The following is a 15,548-nucleotide window of genomic DNA, read 5'->3' on the forward strand; positions in this document are numbered from 1 at the left end:
TAAGAAACTTAAATATAAATGCAGACTTTGTATTAGGATTAAGTTTTATACTACAAAATAATGGTAGTTGTTTATTTAGTAGAGATGGTGTAATATTTTTTAAGAATATTACCCATACCCCAGTACAAACAATAAATACAGGAACTAAAATAAGAACAAGACTAAAAACATATCAGAAAAATCTACAAGAAAAGCAAAAAGAATGTTGCAAAGAATGTAGAGACACAAATACATGTTGTAAGATAGAAGAAGAATCTAAAGACCTAATATTAGAAGATAATCAAGATATATTAGAAAAAGATTATACTTTAATAGATGTTAGAAACAGATTTATATAATTTTAGATCAGAAATAGAAAACATAGGAATAATAAAAAAATTAAAAAGATTTATGTAACATAATAAAAATATTAGACGAAATAGAAATAATAGGAGAAAAACCCTTAAAATATTGGGAAAATAATAAAGTTATGTGTAAATTAGATATAATAAACCCAGAATATATAATTAAAATAGCCTCAATAGAAGCCACAAACCAAGATCTAGAAGACTTTAAAATCCAAATAAAAGAACTTATGAATTTAGGTGTAATTAGATGATCTACATCTAAACATAGGTCAGCCGCTTTTATGGTAAGAAATCATAGCGAAATAGTAAGAGGAAAAGCAAGAATGGTAATAAATTATAAAAGACTTAATGATAATACCAAAACAGATGGATATAAATTACCTAATAAAACAGAACTAATAAATAGAATACAAGGAAAAAAGATATTTAGTAAATTTGATTGTAAATCAGGATATTGGCAAGTAAAAATGCATGAAGAGAGTATAGAATGGATAACATTCACTTGCCCTGAAGGGCATTTTGAATGGCTAGTAATGCCATTTGGACTAAAGACAGCACCATCTATTTTTCAAAGAAAAATGGATAGTATATGTGATGACCCAAAATGTCATCTTTAAATTTAATAATTAATTTTGTGTTCTAAGACCTTGAAAAGCACTATTTATCATTTCTCGACTTGCGTGCGTAGTCCGTCAAATTTTTCGGGAAGTTTTCAGGTTAAAAATGGATTAAAATATGAATTAGAGGTTTAAAACTTAACTGAGTTGATTTTGGTCAATATTTTGAGCAAACAAACTCGGATCAGTGTTTTGACAGTTCCGATAGGTCTGTATCGTGAATTGGGACTTGGGCGTATGCCAAGAATCAAATTCCGAGATCCCTAGCCCGAGATATGAAATTTTGATAAAAAATTAAAAGTTTAAGTTCAAATAGTGATCGGATGTCGAATTTTATGCAAACGACCCCGGAATAGAATTTTGATGATTCCAACAGCTCCGTATGGTGATTTTGGACTTAGAAGCGTGATCGGAATTTTATTTGGAAGTCCGTAGTGAAATTAGGCTTGAAATAGCTAAAATAGGAATTTAAAGTTTGGAAGTTTGACCGGGGAGTTGACTTATAGATATCGGGGTCGAAATCCGATTCTGAAAATTTTCATAGCTCCGTTATATCATTTATGACTTGCGTACAAAATTTGAGGTCAATCGGACTTGATTTGATAGGTTCCGGTGTTATTTGTAGAAATTAAAAGTTTCAAAGTTCATTAGGCTTGAATCTATGTGTGATTCGTGATTTTAGCATTGTTTGATGTGATTTGAGGTTTCAAATAAGTTCGTATGATGTTTTAGGACTTGTTTGTATATTGGGTTGAGGTCCCGAGGGCCTCGAGTGAGTTTCGGATGGTTAACGGATTAAAAGTAGGACTTAGCTGCTGCAAAAGCTACTGCAATTTTTCTGCTGGAAATGCTGTCAAAATCGGGCTGCCTACCAAAATCGGGTTGCCTGTCAAAATCGGGCTGCCTGCCAAAATCGGGCTGCTTGCCAAAATCGAGGTCCCTGACAAAATCGAGGTCCCTGACAAATCAAGGTCCCTGACAAAATCGAGGTCCCTGACAAATCGAGGTCCCTGACAAGATCGAGCTCCCGAGATCGAGCTCCCAAGATCGAACTGGACAGATCGAGCTCCCAAGATCGAACTGGACAGATTTGTAAGTTATAAAAATAGAGGCATTCAACCCATTTGCCATTTTTGACAAACTCGAGCTTGAACAGAGGCGACTTTTAACAGATTTTCAAGGAAAGACATTTGAGGTAAGTGATTCCAACTCGGATTTGGTCTATATACACAAATGTATCATTGTTTTCACCATTTAATTAGTGTTTTGAGATTGAAATTTGAAATTTTTTAGAAATCTCATAGAAATGAATTTTTGAGATTTCGGTGTCGATCCGGAGTCCGATTGGAGTGAAACTGGTATGGTTGGACTCGTAATTGAAAGGGTTGTCGGATTTTATAAGTTTTGCTGGATTTCGAGAAATTTGAGCTAATTTCGGATTTTATTGAAAAATATAATATTTTTTTATGAAATTGATTACTATAATTTTTGTTGATTATATCGAATTAATTATGACTAGATACGAGTCGATCGGAGTCAAAAAAATCAAGGAAAAGGCATAATACTTAGTTAAATTGGAGCAAGTCGAGGTAAGTGACTTGTCTAACCTTGTGTGGGGAAAATTCCCCTAGGATTGATAATTGTAATGTGTGGAAAGTCGTGTACACGAGGTGACGAATGTATACACGAGCTAAATGTGAAAGATTATGTTTTAAATTGTGTAGATCACTGTTGCGCATTAATTAAATTATTTTATTTTGTTATATTCTTTATTATTGATCTAATGTTTATTAAATTTGCTTGACCTTTTCCTGCAAATTATTTTATCTGTTTAGTTGGAACTTGGTTTCTATTATTCTGTACATTATTTGAAGGTTGATTTTCTTTAAATTAAATATTATTAATATGAAGTATTTGAAATTTTTAAACTTAATATTGAAGCAACGTATTAAAGATTTTGAAATATTATTTTTTCCTAAATTATTTACTCCTGAATATTTTTGTAAGCTTTTCGTACTCATTGTGATGGAGCAGTGAGCTCTTTATTGTGGAAAAATATTATTGTTGAATTATTTTGACATGAGCCGTGAGCTCTTTATTGTGGAAAAATATTATTGATGAATTATTTTGACATGAGCCGTGAGTTCTTTATTGTGAAAAAATATTATTGATGATTTATTTTGGCATGAGCCGTGAGCTCTTTATTGTGAAAAAATATTGTTGTTGAATTATTTTGGCAAGTTAAATTATTTGAGCACTGGAGGTGTAAATTATGATATTGATACGCATGCGGTGGTATAAGGTCTGGGTATTGAAACGCATGCGGTGAGATAAGGGTGGCTTGATATACGTGGCTAGTAGGGGGAACTACTAGAAGTCATACGATGTGATAAGGATGGCTAAAATGCGGGATGCTATTTCGAGAAAAATATTTTCTTTAAAATAAATTGTGAAGGCTCCCGCGGTGAGATAAGAAAATGAGATATTGTGAATTTCTTTATGATTTGGGACTACGAGGCGGTACTTCGGGAGTGCCCTTGTTGATATTGATTTATGGCCGCAGTTGCCTTTGATTATTGTTGTGATTTGCTTCACGTTGAAAAGAATTCTGTTTTGTTTCCACGAGGTATTTATTTTTCATTATTTGATGTAATTAAATGTGACATACTACTTGATTCATTTTCATTGTCATTTTATCTTATAATATTGTTTAAACATTTTACCATGCCATTATTTATTCTCCAGTAGGGCCTGACCTGACCTCGTCACTACTCTATCGAGGTTAGGCTTGGCACTTACTGGGTACTGCTGTGGTGCACTCATACTACGCTTCTGCACATCTTTTTGTGCAGATCCAGGTACATCTTATCAAACCACGCATCAGTAAACTAGCTGTACGAGGAGACTTCGAGGTATATCTGCCAGCGTTCGCAGACTCCGGAGTCCCCTTCTATCTTACTATGTTGTCTTCCTTATTTTCTTTAGACTCTGTTATATAAAGACATCGAGGATAAATTATTAGAAGCTTGTGACTTATTTCTACCGGGTTTTGGGAGTTGAAATTGTTTGAATTATAGTTTAATTATTTCAGATATTTACTATTATTCTGCATTGATAGGCTTACCTAGTCTTAGAGACTAGGTGCCATCACGACATCCTACGGAGGGAATTTGGGGTCGTGACAAGTTGGTATCAGAGCTCTAGGTTCATAGGTGTCATGAGTCACAAGCAGATTTAGTAGAGTCTTGCGGATCGGTACGGAGACGTCTGTACTTATCTTTGAGAGGCTATAGAACTGTTAGGAAATATTCATTTCTTTGACTCCTTATCGTGCGGCATTGATTTAGCTTAAAACATATATCTTATATTCCTTTGTATCCACTCGTGTATGACATTGCGCACTCGGTATCAGTTGTTCGTCACGTGCGTCACTTCAAAATAGTAGAATGATACGAAATCTGGGATTTCATACCCTCAGGACTAGATTTACAATCGTTACTTACCTCAAACCAGTCAAATCTCTATCCTGCAATGATCTTGCCTCTGGACTCGGCCTCCAAATGCTCTGAATCTATTCATAATCAGTACAATACCATCAATACGCGCTAATGGGATGAATTCCACAAGAAAAACTACAAAATTAGACCAAAACTCGAAATTGGCTCAAAATTTCTGTGGGGCCCACATCTCGGAACCCAACAAAAGTTATAAAATCCGAAAGCCCATTCAACCACGAGTCTACCCATACCAATTTTACCAAAATCCGACCTCAACTCGACCCTCAAATCTACAAATCTTATTTTCAAATTTCTAAGTTCCAATCTCCGATTTACACCTCAAAATCATGTAATCTAGTCGGATTATTCGATGATAATTCAATATTATGGAGTAGAAATGATCACAAGGGACTTACCTCAAGTTTTCCTTGAAAAATATATCAAAAATCGTCTCTCGTCAAGCTCCAATTTGTCAAAAATGGCAAATGGGACGAAGTCCCTGTTTTTATAATTCTGCCCAGACATCCTCGATTCTGCCTCGATCTTGGCCTTCAATCTTGGCCTTCGATCGAGGTCCTCGATCCTGGTTCTCGATCCTTGCCCTCGATTATGACTTCGACCCGGCCTTCGACCGTGACCCTCGACCCTGGGTTCGATCATGACTTCGATCGTGGCCTTCGACCCTGGGCTCGATCTGGGCTTCGATCGTGGCCCTCGATTTCTGGGCTCGATTCCTGGGCTCAATTCTGAAAGAACAATTTTCTAACAGAAGGAAATTGCAGCAGTTGTTGTAATTCAATTTTTGATCCGTTCACCATCCGAAACTCACCCGGAGCCCTCGGGACCTCAACCAAATATAACAACAAGTCCTAAAATATCATACGGACTTAGTCAAAACCTCAAATCACCTCAAACAACACTAAAACCATGAATTACACCCCAATTCAAGCCTAATGAACTTTGAAATTTCTAATTTCTACAAACAACTCCGGAACTTATCAAATCACGTCCGATTGACCTCAAATTTTTTACACAAGTCCTCAATAATATAACAGAGGTATTTCAATTTTCAGAATCGGATTCCGACCCCGATATCAAAAAGTCACCCCCGGTCAAACTTCTAAAAAAATTAAACTTTCGGCATTTCAAGCCTAATTCCTCTACGGACTTTCAAATAATATTTCGGGCACGCTCCTAAGCCCAAAATTACCATACGGAGCTATTGAAATCATCAAAATTCAAATCCGAGGTCGTTTACACATAGGTCCATATCCGGTCCACTTTTCTAACTCAATTTCTTTTTTAATTATGAGACTAAGTGTCTCATTTCACTCCGAGTTCCTTCCGGATTCGAACCAACTAACCCGATATAATATAATATAGCTGAATAACACAAAAAAAAGTAAGAATGGGAAAAATGGGGTTATAACTCTCGAAACGACCGGTCGGGTCGTTACACTATGTTATCTAGAAGGATGTATCATATGCATAGAAAAAAAAAATATAAAATAAAATTAGAAAAGAAAGTTAAAGAAATAGGTAATCCAAACTTAGATTCTACATTCAGTCTAAGAATAATGACATTAGAAATAAGGATAAATGAATTAGAAAAAATAATACAAAAATTAGAAAAAAAGAAGAAAATACTAGAAGAAACTAAAGAACGGGATCAAGAAGATCAAGAACTAATGAGTGTAGAAGATCACGGTATATTAATATGTAAGGAAGATAAAACATTAAGTACGATAAAAATACTTGCACGAATTAAAATAGAAGACTATAAGATAAAAATAACGGCAATAGTAAATTCTGGATGTACGAGATGTATAATAGATAAAAGAATAGTTCCACAAGAATTAATTAAAATTTTAGACAAACTAGTCGCAGCAATGCAAATGGATGGGACACATAATATATATAAATATTATATAGATAAATCACAAATTAGTTTTGAAAATACATGTTAAGATTTCTATAAGCCTAGTTATAAGTTAGATAAAATATGTGTAAGAGACTTAAATATAAATGCAGACTTTGTATTAGAATTAAGTTTTATACTACAAAATAATGGTAGTTGTTTAATTAGTAGAGATGGTGTAATATTTTTTAAGAATATTACCCATACCCCAGTACAAATAATAAATACAGGAATTAAAATAAGAACAAGACTAAAAACAGATCAGAAAAATTTACAAGACAAGCAAAAAGAATGTTGCAAAGAATGTAGAGACAAAAATACATGTTGTAAGATAGAAGAAGAATCTAAAGACCTAATATTAGAAGATAATCAAGATATATTAGAAAACGGTTATACTTTAATAGATGTTGAAACAGATTTATATAATTTTAGATCAGGAATAGAAAAAATAGGAATAATAAAAAATCAAAAAGATTTAGATAACATAATAAAAATATTAGACGAAATAGAAATAATAGGAGAAAAACCCTTAAAACATTAGGAAAATAATAAAGTTATGTGTAAATTAGATATAATAAACCCAGAATATATAATTAAAACAGCCTCAATAGAAGCCACAAACCAAGATCTAGAAGACTTTAAAATCCAAATAAAAGAACTTATGAATTTAGGTGTAATTAGATGATCTACATCTAAACATAGGTCAGCTGCTTTTATGGTAAGAAATCATAGCGAAATAGTAAGAGGAAAATCAAGAATGGTAATAAGTTATAAAAAACTTAATGATAATACCAAAATAAATGGATATAAATTACTTGATAAAACAGAACTAATAAATAGAATACAAGGAAAAAAGATATTTAGTAAATTTGATTGTAAATCAGGATATTGGCAAGTAAAAATGCATGAAGAGAGTATAGAATGGACAACATTCACTTGCCCTGAAGGGCATTTTGAATGGCTAGTAATGCCATTTGGACTAAAGACAGCACCATCTATTTTTTAAAGAAAAATGGATAGTATATTTGGAGAATATAAAAGATTTATTTTAGTATACGTAGACGATATATTAGTATTTAGCAAAGATTTTAAAGAACATTTAGGACATTTACAAACAGTCTTTAGATTATTTGTCGATAATTGAATAATAATTAGTAAAAAGAAGATGGAACTATGTAAGAATTATATAAATTTTGTAGGAGTAGTATTAGGGGATGGAAAAATTAAATTACAACCCCACATAGCTTAAAAAGCTTTAGAAATGCCAGATAAATTACATAATATTAAAGAATTACAGAAGTTTTTAGGAATAGTAAATTATGCAAGAAGTTTCATAAAAGATTTAGGAAACATAGCAGGACCTTTATATGCTAAGACAGGCTCTACAAGACAAAAATATATTAATTTAGAAGATATAAAATTAGTACAAAAAATTAAAGAAAAAATAAAAAATATTCCTGACCTAAACATGCCGTTAGAAACAGACTACTTAATTATAAAATTAGATGGAAGTTTTGAAGGATGGGGAGCAGTATTAAAGGCAAAAACCAATAAATATAAAGATAAAAATAAAGAAAAAATATGTGCCTGTCAAAGTGGTAAATATAAAGAAAAAGAAAATATGAGTAGTATAGATACAGAAATATTAGCTGTAATCTATGGATTAAATAGTTTTAGATTATATATATTAAATAAATCAGAAGTATTAATTAGAACTGATTGCGAAACTATATGTCACGACCCGAAATTTTCTACCGACGGGACCGTGATTGCGCCTAACATTTCACTTGCCAGACAAGCCAACGTTAGGGAATCATTAAACCAATTTCTTATTCCCATTCAGTAATTAACAATAATTAACTAAGATGAAATATATTAAGTGCGGAATATCATAAAACTGTATTAATTACTACCACCCGGATCTGGAGTCACAATTCACGAGCATTCTAGAATTTACTACAAGTAATAGTCTGAAAGAAATACAACTGTCTGAAATAAAGAAACAGTAGAACAGAAATGATAGACGGGGACTTCAAGGTCTGTGGACGCCGACAGATCTACCTTGAGTCTCCGGACAGCGGACCAATAGCAAAATCTCGATCAACCAGAGCCGGTATCAAAATCTGCACAGAAAGTGCAGAATGCAGCATCAGTACAACCGACCCCATGTACTGGTAAGTGTCGAGCCTAACCTCGACGAAGTAGTGACGAGGCTAAGGCAAGGCACCTACAAATCAACTTGTACAATTTAACAGTGTATATGCAAATAACAGGAAACGTCGGGAGGGGAGCATACTGAGGGGAATACAAGATGAAGAACTACAACATAATGATTACCAGAGCAGTCAATATACCATGAATCAACAGGAATAGTGAATACAGTCAAGAAAAATGTACGGCATCACCCTTCCTGCTTTTACTCTCAATCTCACCATAAAATTAATAGAAACGGCACGACATCACCCTTCGTGCTTTTACTCTCATATCATGGCACGACATCACCCTTCATGCATTAACACTCACAATATGGCACGGCATCACCCTTCGTGCATTAACACTCACAATATGGCACGGCATCACCCTTCATGCATTAACACTCACAATATGGCACGGCATCACCCTTCGTACATTAACACTCTCCCTTACCATAATGCAATGCATAAATAACAACAGAGAGATAAAATAATAAGTACAAACCTTACTTCAACATTTGGTTCCATGGTATCAATCTCAACTTGAAATAAAAACTCAATTATTACCAGAAAATTTCCGTAAACATGATAAGAACTATAATTTGAACAACACTAGTATACCACGTAGAAATTTGGCATAGGAATGAGACAATATCAGAAAAATAGAGAAACATGGAAACAGGTAAATTGGCGGCGCATAGGTACTCGTCAACTCACATATACGCCGCTCACATGAATTTCACTTAGCAATTAATCTAATGTCACGACCCCAAATTCCCTCCGTAGGATGTCGTGATGGCACCTAATCTCTAAGACTAGGTAAGCCTATCAATGCAGAATAATAATAAATATCTGAAATAAATAAACTACAATTCAAACAATTTCAACTTTCAAAATCCGGTAGAAATAAGTCACAAGCTTCTAAGAATTTATTCTCAATGTCTTTATATGTCAAGGTCTAAATAAAATATAAGGAAGCAACATAAAATGATAGAAGGGGACTCAGGAGTCTGCGGACGCTGGCAGATATACCTCGAAGTCCCGTGCGCAAGTAACTCACTGACGTCTAGGCTGGTAAAATGTACCTGGATCTGCACAAAAAGATGTGCAGAAGCGTAGTATGAGTACACCACAGCGGTACCCAGCAAGTACCAAGCCTAACCTCGGTAGAGTAGTGACGAGGTCAGGTGAGGCCCTACTGGAATATAATAATGGCATGGTAAAATATTTATCAATGTAGTAAAATAAAATGACATTAGAAATGAATCAAATAGTATGTCACATCTAATGACATCAAATAATTACAAATAATATCTCGTGGAATCAAAACAGAATTTTCTTCAACTTTATGAAAATCACAACAATTAATCGAAAGCAACTATGGCCATAAATCAATATCAACAAGGGCACTCCCGAGGTACCGCCTCGTAGTCCCAAATCATAAATAAATTCACAATATCTCATTTCCTTATATCACCGCGGGAGCCTTCACAATTTATTTAAAGAAAATATTTTTTCCCGAAATAGCATCCCGCGTTTTAGCCACCCTTATCACATCGCATGACTTCTAGTAGTTCCCCTACTAGCCACACGTATCAAGCCACCCTTATCTCACCGCATGCGTTTCAACACCCAGACCTTATACCACCGCATGCGTATCAATATCACAATATATCACAATTTGCACCTCAAGTGCTCAAATAATTTAACTTGCCAAAATAATTCATCAATAATAGTTTTTCACAATAAATAACTCACGGCTCCCTCACAATGAGTATAAAAATATTCAGGAGTAAATAATTTAGGAAAATAATATTTCAAAATCTTTACTACGTTGCTTCAATATCAAGTTTAAAAATGTCAAATACTTCATATTAATAATATTTAATTTTAAAAAAAAAATCAACCTTCAAATAATGCACAGAATAAAAGAAACCAAGTTTCAACTAAACAGGTAAAACAATTAGTAAGAAAAGATCAAACAAATTTGAAGTATATATCTCAGATCAATGATGAAGAATATAACAAGATAAAATAATTTAATAAATGCACAACAATGATCTACACAATTTAAAAATATAATCTTTCACAATTTAGTCCGTGTACACACTCGTCACCTCGTGCACACGATTTTCAACACATTTCAATAATCACATCAATACCAATCCTAGGAGAATTTTCCCCCACACAAGGTTAGACAAGTCACTTACCTCGACTTGCTCCAATTTAACCAAGTATTATGCTTTTTCCTCGAATTTCCGACTCCGATCGACTCGTATCTAGTCATAATTAATTCGATACAGTCAACAAAAATTATAGTAATCAATTTCATAAGAAAATATTACATTTTCATTAAAATCCGAAATTAGCTCAAAATTTGCCCGTGGGGCCCACATCTCGAAATCCGGCGAAACTTATAAAATCCGATAACCCATTCAATTACGAGTTCACCCATATCAATTTTACCAAAATCCGATAACAGCTCGACCTCCAAATCTTAAATTTTCATTTTTGGAAGATTTTGCAAAAATCTTGATTTTTCTTCCATAAATTCACGAATTCATGATGTAAATGAGTATGGAACACTTACCCCAATGTTTTCCCGTGAAAATCGCCCAAAAATCGCCCAAGAACCGTGCTCCAAAAATCCAAAATGAAATGAATGAAATGAGCATTTTTTGTCCTTAAGTTTCTGCCAATCCGTCACTAAAAGTCCATTTTTCGTCACTAAAAATCTACGAGAAACAGCTCTACTAGTCTTACTTCAATTGATCATAACTTTATGTACAAATGTCCAAATGATAAATGGTTTAACTTTCTGGAAACTCGAATCCACCTACTACAACTTTTGTGTTTTGCAATTATTCTGATTCCCTATGCATTGCGAGATATAAGCTCCCAAAGTCGGCTACATGCATCAGAATTTCTGGCGAAACTGCTCTACCAGCCTTCATTCAACCCGTCATAACTTTCTGTACAAATATCCAAATAATACATAGTTTAACTTTCTGGAAACTAAAATCCACCGACTACAACTTTCATGTTTTGCAATTATTCTGATTCCTTATGCATTGCGAGATATAAGCTCCCAAAGTCGGCTGCATGCATCAGAATTTCTGGCGAAATTTCTGGCGAAACTGCTCTACCAGCCTTCATTCAATCCGTCATAACTTTCTGTACAAATGTCCAAATAATACATAATTTAACTTTCTGGAACCTATAATCATACGACTACAACTTTCATGTTTTGCACATTTTCTGATTCCTTATGAATTGCGAGATATAAGCTCCCAAAGTCAGCTCTGCGATTGCACCGGTTGCTGTCCAAAAACAGCTTCTGCAGCAGAAAAATTCCAGCAGTTCCTTTTTGTCCGAAATCCATTCCGTTAACCTTCCGAAATCCACCCGAGGCCCTCGGGACCTTAACCAAATATACCAACATATCCCAAAATACAATATGAACTTAGTTGAGGCTTCAAACCATGCCAAACAACGACGAAATTACGAATCGCGCATCGAATCGAATTATGAGTTTTCAATTCTTCCAACTTCTATATTTTGCGCCGAAACATATCAAATCAATTCCGATTGACCTCAAATTTTTCACACAAATCATAAATGACATAACTGAGTTATGAAAATTTTCAGAATCGGATTTCGACCCCGATATCAAAAAGTCAACCCCTCGGTCAAACTTCCCAAAAATTTAACTTTCGGCATTTCAAGCCTAATTCTACTACGGACTTCTAAATAAAATTCCGATCACGCTCCTAAGTCCAAAATTACCATACGGAGCTGTTGGAATCATCAAAATTCTATTCCGGGATCGTTTGCACATAATTTGACATCCGATCACTATTTAAACTTAAACTTTTAATTTTTCATCAAAATTCCATATCTCGGGCTAGGGACCTCGGAATTTGATTCCGGGCATACGCCTAAGTCCCAAATCACGATACAAACCTACCAAAATTGTCAAAACACTGATCCGGGTCTGTTTGCTAAAAATGTTGACCAAAGTCAACTCAGTTGAGTTTTAAAGCTCTAATTCACATTTTAATTCATTTTTCACCTGAAAACTTTTCGAAATTTTTTTACGGACTGCACACTCAAGTCGAGTAATGGTAAATAGTGCTTAGATCACATAATTAATCATTAAATTTGAAGATGACATTTTGGGTCATCACATCTAAGGTTCCTAATTCTCTCAAGTCAGGGTTAGACACAACACTTACCTCACTCTGAAGGCCACTTAATTCTCAATCATAGCTTTTCCTTTGAAATTCACCTCCAAACTACTCGTATCTATTCAAAAATGACTCAATAATATCAAATATCGCTAAAGGAATCAATTATATTGCATAAATTAGATTTTCCAAATTTTCCTCCAAAAAGTCAAAAAAAATCGACCCCTGGCCCACTTGGTCAAAACCCGAGGTTCGGACAAAAATCCTTTTACCCATTCACCCCCGAGCCCGAATATGTAATTAGTTTTGGAATCCGACCTCAAATTGAGGTCTAAATCCCCAAATTTCCGAAATCCCTATTTTCTACCCTAACCCCTATTTCTACCATGAAAACTCTAGATTTTAGGTTAAAAATTCAAGAAATGTAATAGGTAATTGAAAGAAAATGGTTTAGAATCACTTACCAACAATTTGGGGAAAGAATGACTCTTGAAAAATCGCCCCTCACCATTTGGTTTTTGAGAAAAAAGAGTTTTTTTGGCAGAATCCCGTTTTGGATTTTGTTAAGTGCTGGGCGACAGTGTTCATCACGTTCGCGAGAGCACTGTCGCGTTCGCGAGGCAGTGCTCGTGTTCGTGTAGGCTACCCTTCCCTGGCCTTCGCGTTCGCAAGACATTGCTCGCGCTCGCGATGAAGAAAAGGCCGACTCCCCCTCCCCAGTGCCTAACACTACGCGTTCACGATGGGCTTGTCGCGTTCGCGAAGGGTAACGCCCCCATCGCTTCGCGTTCGCGAAGAAGAAATCCTCAGCTGCCTAGTTTACTCTTCGCGTTCGCGGGAGGACCTTCGCGAACGCGAAGAAGGACATGCCAGAACACAGATTTTGCAGAAAAACTAGATTTTCAAAGTCCAAAACATCCCGTGGCCTATCCGAAACTCACCCGAGCCCTCGGGGCTCCAAACCAAATATGCACACAAGTCTAAAAATATCATACGAACTTGCTCGCGTGATCAAATCGCCAAAATAACACCTAGAACTATAAATTTAGCACCAAATCAAATGAGATTCTCAAGAACACTTTAAAATTCATATCTTCTCAACTGGACGTCCGAATCACGTCAAATCAACTCCGTTTCTCACCAAATTTCACAGACAAGTCTTAAATATCATAATGAACCTGTACCGGGCTCCAGAACCAGAATACGGACCCGATACTAACAATACCAAATATCAATCAATTCTTAAAAACAAATAATTTTAAAACTTTTAATTTTCATCAAAAATTCATAACTCAAGCTAGGGACCTCCAAATTCGATTCCGGGCATACGCCCAGGTCCCATAATTCGATACAGACCTACCGAGACCGTCAAAGCATAGATCCGGGCCCATTTACCAAAAATGTTGATCAAAGTCAACTAAAATCAACTTTTAAGGTAAATATTCTTATTTTCATTAATTTTCAACATAAAAGCTTTCCGAAAACCTCCCCGGACTGTGCACGCAAATCGAGAAGGGTAAAAATAAGATTTTTAAGGCTTAAGAGCACAGATTCGAGTTCTAAAACATAAGATGACCTTTTGGGTCATCACATTCTCCACTTCTAAAACAACCGTTCGTCCTCGAACGGATATAGAAAAATACTTGGGCTGGTGAAATTGTGGGGATATCTACTCCGCATATCGGACTCGGACTCCCAAGTAGCTGCCTCAACAGGCTGACCTCTCCACTGCACTCGAACTGAAGGGTAACTTTTTGACCTCAACTGACGAACCTGCCGGTCTAGAATGGCCACTGGCTCTTCCTCGTAAGTCAAATCCTTGTTCAACTGGACAGATCTGAAATCTAACATGTGGGACGGATCACCGTGATACTTTAGAAGCATGGACACATGGAATACCGGATGAACAGCTGCTAAACTGGGTAGCAACGCAAGCCTGTAAGCCACCTCTCCCACTCTCTCTAGAATCTCAAAAGGTCCGATATACCTAGGGCTCAACTTGCCCTTCTTTCCGAACCTCATTACACCCTTCATGGGTGATACCCGAAGTAACACTCTCTCTCCGACCATGAATGCAACATCACGAACTTTACGGTCGGCATAACTCATCTGCCTGGACTGAGATGTGTGAAGTCGATCCTGAATAATCTTAATCTTATCCAAGGCCTCCTGAACTAAATCTGTGCCCAATAACCGAGCCTCTCATGGCTCGAACCACCCAACTGGCGACCTACATCGTCTACCATATAATGCCTTATAGGGAGCCATCTGAATGCTCGACTGGTAGCTGTTATTGTAGGCAAACTCCGCTAACGGCAAACACTGATCCCAATAACCTCCAAAGTCAATGACACTGGCGCGGAGCATATCCTTCAAGATCTGAATAGTACACTCGGATTGCCCGTCCATCTGAGGATGAAATGCTGTCCTCAACTCAACTCGCGTACCCAACTCACGCTGAACTGCCCTCCAAAAGTGCGAGGTAAACTGCGTACGTCGATCAGAAATGATAGACACGGGCACACCATAAAGACGGACGATCTCACGAATATAAATCTATGCCAACCGCTCCGAGGAATAGGTGACTGCTACAGGAATAAAATGCGCTGACTTAATCAGCCTGTCCATAATGACCCAAACTACATCGAACTTTCTCTGAGTCCGTGGGAGTCCAACAACAAAGTCCATAGGGATACGCTCCCACTTGCACTCAGGAATATCTAACCTCTGAAGTAAACCACCAGGTCTCTGATGCTCACACTTTACCTGCTGGCAATTTAGGCACCAAGC

The sequence above is a fragment of the Nicotiana tabacum genome, chromosome 17, assembly GCF_000715075.1.
Source record: "Nicotiana tabacum cultivar K326 chromosome 17, ASM71507v2, whole genome shotgun sequence".
NCBI classification, from domain to species: domain Eukaryota; kingdom Viridiplantae; phylum Streptophyta; class Magnoliopsida; order Solanales; family Solanaceae; genus Nicotiana; species Nicotiana tabacum.